Here is a 10,424-nt window from a genome sequence, read left to right on the forward strand (position 1 = left end):
AATTGATTTCTGTTACACTTTTTAACTTTATGAAGGGCAATATTTTCCTAACCTTATTAAATGTACATGTCACCATTTACATCAAATTCTTAAATTATCAATACATTAAGTTAGAATAATAAGACACTATGGTTGTTACCATTCAAATGAAATCAGTATCAACAAACTCCATCTTTCCACTGCAGACGAAACACAGAAGCTGCATCGAAAGTGCCATTTAGATGTATTTACTCAGACTGTTTAATGAAGATAAGAGGTTCCATAAATGCATTTATTCAACATTGCAAATGCATAAATAATGTTATTAGATTAATGTTTTACTTTTTTGACATACAAATATGAAATGTTGGAAAAATGCAATGATACTTTTAAGTACGAATTCAAACCACCAGTAGGTGGGGGCAAGTCACAGTCTTAATGAGTAAGTCACTGATTTAACCGATTCGTTCAAACAGCTGAATCATTCCATAAATGAATCAAGTGACTGACTTTATGAATGGCTCACTGAATCATTGACTCACCCGATTCATTCAAAAATGCTTAATCATTCAGAAACGGAACTGTTGTGTGTTGCTCGGAGATGCGTGACTGTTCTGCTGTGGCTTTGCTTAGAACTATTTTCGTTAGCGAAATGGAGCAAAAACGGTCAATAATGTGTCTAAAATGTAAGTCAGTTAATATTACTTGTTTATTGAACTAAAGTTGTATAAAATCAATATCACATTTGCAATCGTGCTGAAAGTCGGGAAAACATCACTCTTGGTCGTGTGATTTTGCATATATTATATAGAATATTTATCTTTTTTTCTACCGCAGTATGTTTGTTCATGTTTGTTTCTTTGTGTGTGCTGTTGCGCTTATAGTTTTTTTTATTTCTCCATGAGTCAGACAGGCTGCACGAGCCTCAACTGACGCGACCTTGATACTGTCAATACATTATCCGTTATTAGTCACCGTTTACACTAAAAGTAATAAAATCAAAATCATTCGCCAAAGTTTCGGTGCTGCCCTAGTTATTTTTTGTTATTAACATTTTAATCAGGTTACTTGTCCGGTCGGGCAAGTAAAATTCTCTTTCACTTGCCCCTTCACAAAATCCACTTGTCCCGGACAAGCGTTAATGTCGAGCCCTGCAATAAAGAACCTTTATTTTTAAGAGTGTATAGTTAAAGTTGACAGTTATTAAAAAGTTTGCTGAACACTCCCCCCATCTGCCATTGGTTGAACAAACAAATAGTCCCACCCAACATTTGAGAGTTGAGTCAGAATCGCTGTAATGATTGCATTTCCCAAAAGCATCGTTAACTACGGTCGTAAGCTCAATTGAACTCTATTGGTAACGACGGAAATTGCAACAATAGTTGCTTTTGAGAAACAATATTAAAACTCTGGCCAGTGCAATAAGCCGAAAAACTATTTTCATGTTGTTGCCCATAGCCGATAAATAGTCAGCCTCAGACATCACGCCAACGGACCATAGGTTGAATGTCTAATGCATATGGCACAACAAATTGAAAACACTTCAGGAGTTTCAAAGTCATCATCTGATTGGTTGAATTCTACAGTATTTCCGGTAGAAGTGTGTGTTGCGTTCGTTAAAGTTCTGCCTGGAAACAAAGATGCCATGATGCCAAACCCCCCTCATGGAAGAAGAAACTGTCATGTTTACAACTGTGACAATGAGCACTTATCAGGATCAACTAAATGCTGGATTTTCAAAAGTATGTGAAAAATGTAGTTTGGCATAGATTCTTTAAAATACATCCAAGAGTTTTACACACCGGTCTGTTTTGTGGGGACATTTCCATGCCCCTAAACATGATGCGGCACAAAACAAAACGTGATTGGTTGCTTTACCTGTCAGTCATATGGCCTCTTGGGCAGTCCTAGGCCATTCAAAGCGGCCAAGTTTCCCAGACCTTCCGTCAGTCTGAAGGTCTGGCTGACAATAAAATTCTACACTATTTTGTCAGATAAATAAAAAATAAAACAGCAAAACATAAACATAAATAATATTTATTCAGCTGGGACAATAGACCGTTTTTAAATAACAGATAAATTTAACTTTTTAAAATTGTGATTCAAATTACTTAAAAAATAGAAAGAAATGCACTACAATCAGTTACAATGCATCCAGCAAACCTCATGCATCATTATCAGTGTCTAATCCTATAACAGCAAGAGTGAACATGCTAAATAAAGTTGGTTTGTTTTTGTTTTGATTTCATCTGTGCTCTTCGCTCCTCTCATCCTTGAGGATCAGAGAAGCGTGTGTGAGCTGAGAGCAGAGGCTAATTGCAAATCAATAGGCTGCAGTTGTTTCCTACGATTAGAGAGTGAAAAAACAAGCTTTGCGGCTTCACTACGTGACAGCTGGCATGTGAAAGAGCCATAATCATCTCCACCCTTGCTCGTCATGAGCAATTAAGCTTTGGATCATGGAGCGATCCTTATCACCCAAAGACAGACCGGCCCATGAGACCACGGGCAGCCACACACACACACACACACTTCTATATAGGCTCTCAGGAACACTTATACATTTAAATGTAAAACATAAGATGTGATGCTAATGGATAGCTAAAGTGATGATTGGGAAATAAGAGTATTGCAACCCACAATCCATCACACCACATGATCTTCTCTCCTTCTATATATACAGTATGTGCCGAGAATATGTTAAAAGGGGCATTTATCACATAAAATCTGTCAGTTTCCATCTCTGCTGCATGAAGATTTAGTACCCACTGCAACTAAAGCACAGATCTCATGTTAAACAGAGTATGTTAACGTGTAGCTGTCTTCTTATCCATGCTGTTTATGGATGCTTTAATAAATTGACACTCACTTAACAACAGATAAAATGTAAGCTGTAAATTCACTATAGGAGCTCCTATAAAGGACATATAACAGTTTACTTGACTGTGTTTCCCGCCTTCCTGAATGCAAATCAAAGGCTTCTCTGTCATTCACTGCCTCACAACCAATGCATTTACACTTAATTGCAGTTTTTTTTACAGGACAGAGTGGACAGGAGCAGTAATCTCTAGCTGTTGTGTAAACAGATCCAGTTACACCATGGAGAACAGCATTTGTACAAGAGCTCAAATTTATAGTTTATTGTATTTTGTAGGGATGTACTATTAATATATTTTTAAACTATACCAATTAACTTTTTATTATTTTCACATGATGGACAATTTTAAAATATATACTATTTATATTATTTTGCCTAAATACATACATCAATATATCCAACATATGTCACCAATATATTGTGCTTCTCTAAAACAATACGTGTTATTTTTTTAATTGACATATTCATTGTAATTGTTTGAGAATTGCCAACTAAAATTGTTAAATGCTAACCAGAAAATGGTAAATACTGGGTACATCATCCTTATTATCAGTGTAAGACACATTACTGCAGCAGCTGATGCTCTAATCACAGTAAGCTGACATCAAGCACAGCGGAATATCAGCAGTAACAATGTCACACTCACATTTTTACATATTTCACATGCCTTTTACATTTTTATATCGGACAGTTGGTCGGTCCCACTCGGCCTCATCTTTAATGAAATATGGCATGCTACACAACAAAACATTCATAAGTATTTGCGTAAATACCATTTTATCAAAATTAAATCATAAAAATGCCATTAATTTTATCTTGTGTGCACTCACTGTGCTATTAAAACAAAATTAAATATTACATAATATATATTTTCTTATCTTTTTTAACAGATTCACTTGTTTAAATCCACAAAAAAATATATAGCTTTTCTCTGGGAAAAATGACTACTTTCCTCTGCAGAATCTATTTAATGATGAAAGTGAAGCAATCCATTACCAAGGGAATAAAGTTCTAGACCAAACAATCAAATAAAGGCAAATCAGCAATGCCCTGCTGACAGGCTTTCAGGATGTCAGATATCTCATAATCTGATTGCTGTGGGAGCAATCTAAGATATTTGATGTTGCAGCAAGATCTGACTTACATTCATAACACTGACATTTCATGTTGAAATGTGAATTGTGGGGCATATCAAAAAAGAATTACACTTAAATGTGAACTAAGCAGTAATTTGTAGCATTTTAAGTTATACAACTAAATAAACAAAAAGAGCAAAGATGGCAGTATTTCATGTACTTTGACAGGGATCATGCACCAGCTGACAACCTATAGTAGTTGCTGACGAACAGCTTTCTCTGAATATTATTCACCTCTTTAGGAAGCAAAAATACTGCACTTTAAAAATAAATCTGTGTATGAACTTGTGTTATTTTAATGTTATTTATATGCTATTTGTCAGACTCTGTTCCATGTCTCATGTTGTGTTTTCCTCCCCCACGTGCTCCAGTTTGATGATTATGCCCATATTTGGTTTTTCCTGTTCCTGTCTCTATTTTGTTCTATCAGTTCCAGCTGTGTTTAATTAATTATCTTATTTGCCTCCTTTTACTTAAGCCCTGTGTGTCCCTGTTTCTAGCGTCCGCTGTTATATGTCATTCTGTTCGAACGTCTCTCCATGTTTCCCGTGTTCCCTGTGTTCCCAAAAGCTATAATCAGTAGCTTTTGGGTACTGATTTGGATACCAAAATATCAAAGCTGCCTTCATTAAAACCTGTTGGAATTTGCATCACTCCTCATCTTCTCGCTCCTTCATTCCCGTGCTCCTTGTGTGAACCGTGACACTATTATAGTATTTGTTAATATTTTTAATTATATTTCAATTTTTCAGTTTTCCTTTCATTTTAGTTTTAAAGGTATCTTATGATGCGATTTCAAGTTTTCCTTTCTCTTTGGAGTGTTACAAGCTCTTGGTGCATAAAGAAGATCTGTAAAGTTGCAAAAACTAAAGTCTCAAATCCAAAGAGATATTCTTTATAAAAGTTAAGAGTCAACCACGCCCTCCTAAAACGGCTCGTTCTAACACGCCCCCACATATCTACATCACTATGTGGAAATATTAGCATAATGCCGCCCAAATATGCACGCAAAGAAAGAAGGCGTGGTTTCAGGAACAGCAGTAGTGTTAATGCAGCCATGTCAGGGAGACGCTGTGTATTTCAGTGCGAAAGCAAAAGCACTTTATTTGGCCTTCCGGAAGTAGATGCAATTAGGAATCATTGGTTAAGATTTATTTACAACAGAACAGCACAACCCAGATGTTCGAATTTGTGCAACGCATTTTATGGACAGTTTTTTGAACCTAGAAGAGTACAAGGCTGGCTGTGCACAAAGGCTATTTCTAAACAAAAACAAAAAAAAGGGGTCAATTCCGACTTTGACAATCTAGCGCTTCTGAATCAGCGACTGTAAGTATGTTTTGTTATTAGTTTAAGTATTTGCTGTTGACTGTTCAAATGCGGAGTTTTGCTCAGCGCAGAGTAACGCGTCGTGTGTGTGTGTGTGTGTGTGTGTGTGAGGGGAACAGGGTCACATCACAGGAGAGTGAACTGCCTGTCAGAAATCATAGCACGTCAGCTGTCTTAACCGCGGCTTGTGTACTGCATCATCACTGTGTCTGTCACGCGACTCTGTTGCCCTTTCGGGCTTGAACTGATGGTAAAACTAACGACATTATTAACTGTCTTGATATTTACTTTGAAAGCTGAAGCTCGCGATTATGGTAAGGGGAGTTACATTTCCGACGAGTGCTTGTGGTGTTCGGCCAATCACAATGCACTGGGTCAGCTGGACAATGAGAGCAGACTGCGCTTGTCAAAGGAGGGGGCTTTGTTGAAAACGACGTGTTTGAGAGAGGCGGGGCATAGAGGACCTACAATAATGTACAGTATTTGAAAAAGAATGTGTTTTTTGAACATTAAAGCATGTCAACATATTCTGTTACACCAAATACACAAAATAATGATCTTTAAAATAGCATCATATGACCCCTTTAATGTTAATTTTATTCTGTGCTTTTAGAATTTTCATTAGTTTATTTAAAATTTCCAATTTTCAGTTTGAGTAATTTTAGTACTCCAACATAAACTTATTTTAGTTAGTTGCAAAGGCAACATTTCAAATTTTTGTTGAAGTTTTTCATCTAACATTTACATTTTATTTAACATCAGCTTCATTTTGTTTATTAACTTTTTTAAATAGTTTTAGTTAACAATAACAATATCGTTATGAACCTTGTGCCACATGAGAGCAGTATGTAGTCCGTCAGAAAAGAGCACTTGGCTTTTAGTCGTAGTGTTTATCTTCCTTTGTGGAAGAGAGATGCGTTTCCTATCAGATTGCTTTGTCACAAACAGACCATCTCCGTCTCTCATCCTCCTGATCAATCAATGAATATTTCATATGCCATGTGAAGTAACACATTATTTATTGACAGGGTCTGTTGCATAATCTCTAACCCAAAACACAGCATTTTCTGCACGTTTCTCATGCTACACCAACATAAAGTCGGTAATCAACATGAAAGGTGTCACTGATATCATTTACAGCACTATATTTAGTCATCAAGCAGATTCCATATCATTGTATATATCAGATTGGCCTGTTTGATATTATATGGCTTGACACTTACAGATTAGCCTTACTTTTTGATACAGGCAGTGTCCTAATGTGTTTATACGATCAGCCTGTAAGACTGATTTTTCATAGATCATTCAATTTCAACCTAGTGAGAGACTAGTCTGAGTCTGTTCACACTGGGTTTAATGATAGACTGAGTATGTCCTTATTATAAGTGCGGGTTAGACACAAACTGACACATGCTAATACTCTGATACCGTCAGACCAGCCCCAGGGCAGTATGATTTTTCGGCTCTAGTGCACTTATGCCCCCAAAGCCCATCTTGCCTCTGGGTATTTTGCTCCTCTATTACTGTAGCCATCAGTCAACCTGTTCTGTACCACCTGAACCCATTTCTTCACCCAGCACCACTGGCACATACCTGTATACTCAAAATATACACCTAAACCTGAAGAAGAAAATATCAGGTTAGTATTATATGTCTCGTTAAAGATATATCTAACATAACATGTTGTGTGCCACCTGTTTTTCAAAGCAAACCAAACTGTATTCCAATTATCACATTTTTTAATGCTACAATCACATTGTCTTGATCTGTTGTCTGTTAGTCCAAAACCAGACTGATATGATTTCAGTTAGAATAAACTTTTCTGAAACTGAATTTTTAAAATGCCTGTAAACTTTACTGAAATAGTAATTTGGTAACAAATTAGGTGCAGAATGAGCAAAATTTCAGCACAAGTTTGTGGTCATTGTGCAGTCAAAGTCACTTTCAAAACAAACTGCTTTGCCGACCCATTTAGAAATCTGTAAATGTGACCACACCTTTACATTTTACCTCTTCAACCTTAGTACGGCAACCAAATTCTGTTTATAGTTCAGTCTAGTCTGGTTTACCCACCAACCGTGCCAGCTTCCATGTTACATGGACGCTTTAAAACAGAACAGAAAAATACAACAACAAAAAAAATTTTTGTAACTTTTTCCATCCACATATTTTAAGCAAATTTTGGGATACTGAATACAAATGCTAGATGGAAACTCCAAGATGTGCATAAAATCTTAAGATGCACTTAAAAACGATTCGTTCAGTTGAGGCGGTTAATTTTGTAAAAATCTATAGTCTGCCCCGACCCAGATTCCACTTCATAATATATGTTTGATCATGCTCATTTCCCAAAATGGCTTAAGGGTAGTAAACTGTAACTGTAAAAAATGTTTGAACTTAGGATGTTCTGAGTTCATTCCGACTCCGTTGAAACCAAGGTACTACACGTACTTTGTCACTGCTATGCTGCAGTAAACATCTTCATCGAGATCTTCAACGTCCTCATCACTTTTTCTTACAATTTGTTTATGCTGATAACAAAAACATGCATAAAACTACAATGCAAACACATTTGCTGAATAAGTTCCTCACTGCACAACAACAAAAATGCAACTTTGCCTCAACAGATCATGTGACTGGACAATTGGACTAACCAGTGCACTAATCTCATTGCACACCAACTCAAACGGTGTTTTAATAATTCTGAAATACCTGAGGAAAAGTCCATCATCAAAACGAGTTTGTTCCTTCCAAAACTGTCTCATAAGATCAAGATCAAACATCAGGCATCCGCCTCCAAATGCAAGACATGGCAGTGTTTGTTATTGCATGTGTCACGTGTCATTTATTATGTAGGAAAAAGAGCCACAGGCTTCCCTGTTTGCAGCAACTTTAATTTTTATTATTGATACTTTGCACCAGGTTCCCAGCAAGTGACAGTTTTGTTCATGGGATGGAAATGGTGCTTATTTGCTCTCATGGTACAGTCCAGTGATCAATTGGCATGTACTGTAGGCATTTCAGACATAACTCTCACCACTGAATATGTTCACAAAAGAAAAACTGAATATTTTCACAAAAGAAAAACTTCTCACCTTCTGGAACTGCAGTGTTTCACCACCTCCTGGAGGCCCAGCAGATCCATCAGTTGTGAGCTGTGATGATGAGCACATCATGGGCAACAGAAGTGATGTCTGACTTATGGGGGCAGCTAAGGGAAAAGAAGCACGGTAGAGAGATAGTCCTATGAGGATAAAATACAAACAAACAAGGTTATTTAGATATCATCTTTGTCATTTAGAGATTTAATGAATATTATATTACATAACATTTTGGCCATGGAGATTTATGGCAGCATCTGCCTTGATGCATCGGAGTCATCTGTTTAAATAAGCCTTAATTTATTTTATGCAAAATGAAGTGTTGTTTGACCCATGAAAACAGACAAAGCAATCGAGGTAGTTAAAAGCAATCTAGATTTTCCATGAATCATACTAGACAACCTTATTAATTAGGTACAATAAAAAGATACATTTTTAATAGGAAACTAGAAGAATACTCTGCAGACAGATACCATTAAATCAGTGGCATGCGGTGGTCTTGTGAAATGAGTTGGCCCCTCTCTGCATTTGGGTGTTGATTTACATGTTTCTTGTGTATGTAACTTAACTCCATTTGATGTTTTCACAGTTAATCTGTTAAATGCATTGAATCAGCATTTAGCTTGTTACAAAATCAACAAGAAACTAATATTATAATATTTTGTACAGGTAGGTTTACATTACAGCTTGTTTCAACTGCTTACACACATTTTCAAAACGTTGACTCTTTTTTTCAAAACTTTACACACAAATCCAAGAACTGCACACACAAAATGCCTCACATCTCTTGCAAAATGAAGCACTGCATTCAAAATATCACAAACACATCTCAAAAGCAAACATTTGCAAACACCTTTGCCATAATATTCATTCCTGTTAGATTTTTTGTGTGCTACATAGAGAATTGCGTGTTGTGTTTTGCAAAAAGTGTTTTATGCAATTGAAAACTGAGTCAAAGGCCGAGAATTAGTGTATAGTTTTGCAGATTTGGTGTGTGGTTCCGTTGTTTGAGTGTCAAGTATCAGAAATTGTGTGACAAGTAAAGATTTTGTGTGTAAGCAGTTGAAAAAAAAAAACTTACATACTGTTTATTACAAGTAATTCAAAATATTAACATGCTTAAGCATGTTAATGCTTCAAAAGTTAAAAGTTAAAAGTGCATCTGCAATAGTATTTGATACTATTAATTGTAGTTATTGATATTATTATCAATTCACCTTGTTGTTGACCTCTTGATCCACCAATCGTTGTTATATAACGCAAATGTCATAAAGATCACAGGCACGGCGCAGCTTTAATCACACAGGTTCATTTCAAATTAGTTACATCCGAGTGTAGGCTAATTACTCTGTCCATTTCTACCAATTTGAAGCATTCGGGCCTATTTTTGATGATTATTTTGTCTTTTCGATTCAGGTCAGGGATGTTAGAATTACGTGATGACGCCATTACGGGATGACGTCAATTCAACCGCGCTAAATCTCGAATCAATTCATTAAAATGAACCACTCGAAAGAACCGGCTCGCGGAAATAAATCAGACTTATCACTCGTTCGCTTCTATTGACACGGTTCAGCCTGTCACTTGAGTCAAAAGAGATGTTATTCTGTAACCGATAGTGTTGCTGTTAGACAACAGATTACAATTAATCATTTAACATGTTAATTTTTTTTTTCGTTTTAGTTTTTACCTGTATAGAATAGATGATTGTTGTCATCTATTTTTATAAGACCCCACTAGACTGCATTGCCACAAAAACCCTTGAGTATAAGAATAAAAATGCATAGTCCAGATTTATCAATCCAGAGAGAGATGCAGGGGTTTATCTGTCTTGACCTGTTGCTTTACCTTAAAACCTCCCCTTTCCTGTATTGACGGAAGTGTTTTTGTCTTTCTGTTTTGGACATCCTGTTTGATTCCCACTCCCAACAGTTTCAGGGTACCTGTGCATTGTTTTACAAAGAACTGCATAGCTTTGTATTCAAATAGACAAGCATGAGA

General features: G+C 36.3%; 1 long non-coding RNA gene across 1 annotated transcript in view; it reads right to left on the bottom strand.

Moving 5' to 3' along the window:
- LOC107683966 (uncharacterized) overlaps positions 1-9,692 on the bottom strand; it is a 65,533-nt gene extending 55,841 nt beyond the window's left edge. Inside the window, exons 1-2 of the long non-coding RNA XR_001633797.1 lie at positions 9,641-9,692; positions 8,418-8,566 (exon numbers count right to left, since the gene is read on the bottom strand). This is a non-coding gene — a long non-coding RNA (uncharacterized LOC107683966). The remainder of the gene's footprint in view (positions 1-8,417; positions 8,567-9,640) is intronic.
- Positions 9,693-10,424: the final 732 nt, after the last annotated feature.

This window comes from Sinocyclocheilus anshuiensis, unplaced genomic scaffold (assembly GCF_001515605.1).
Source record: "Sinocyclocheilus anshuiensis isolate Anshui unplaced genomic scaffold, SAMN03320099.WGS_v1.1 scaffold637, whole genome shotgun sequence".
In the NCBI taxonomy this organism is placed as follows: Eukaryota; Metazoa; Chordata; class Actinopteri; order Cypriniformes; family Cyprinidae; genus Sinocyclocheilus; species Sinocyclocheilus anshuiensis.